The following is a 557-nucleotide window of genomic DNA, read 5'->3' as shown; positions in this document are numbered from 1 at the left end:
GAAGGTTTGGGGGGGGGGGGTAGATGAGGGTAAAAGGGATCAAATATATGGTGTTGGAAGGAGATCTGACTGTCAGTGGTGAACACAGAATGTGATATATAGATGATGTATTACAGAATTGTACACCTAAGACCTATGTAACTTTACTAACAATTGTTACTCCAATAAACATTAATTTTAAAAAAATCCATCCTCTGGGTTGTTGAAGTAATAGTTTTGTGTCAGGAAATACTGTTTGGGAATGTATTTTCCATTTTCTCTGAGGACTCTGCTTCAAATTTGGACTTGACTGTAGGAGACTTGTTCCTGGGTGAGCTTCTTGTCGCCCTGCAGCAGGATAGACACAGTGACAATTATACCCACAAAGAAAAAATCAGGTAACAAAACCATATGTGCAATATGATACTATTTGTAAAATAAATGAATATTTCAATGTAGATTTACAGATCATTAGACTTTAGGCAGGAAAAACTCTAGAATGTTATACACCCTTAATATTTACAGGGCTTGGGGCCAGCCCGGTGGCTCAGGTGGTTGGAGCTCCGTGCTCCTAACTC

This window comes from Rhinolophus sinicus, linkage group LG11, assembly GCF_036562045.2.
Source record: "Rhinolophus sinicus isolate RSC01 linkage group LG11, ASM3656204v1, whole genome shotgun sequence".
NCBI classification, from domain to species: Eukaryota; Metazoa; Chordata; class Mammalia; order Chiroptera; family Rhinolophidae; genus Rhinolophus; species Rhinolophus sinicus.
Note: the sequence above shows the minus strand (reverse complement) of the source record.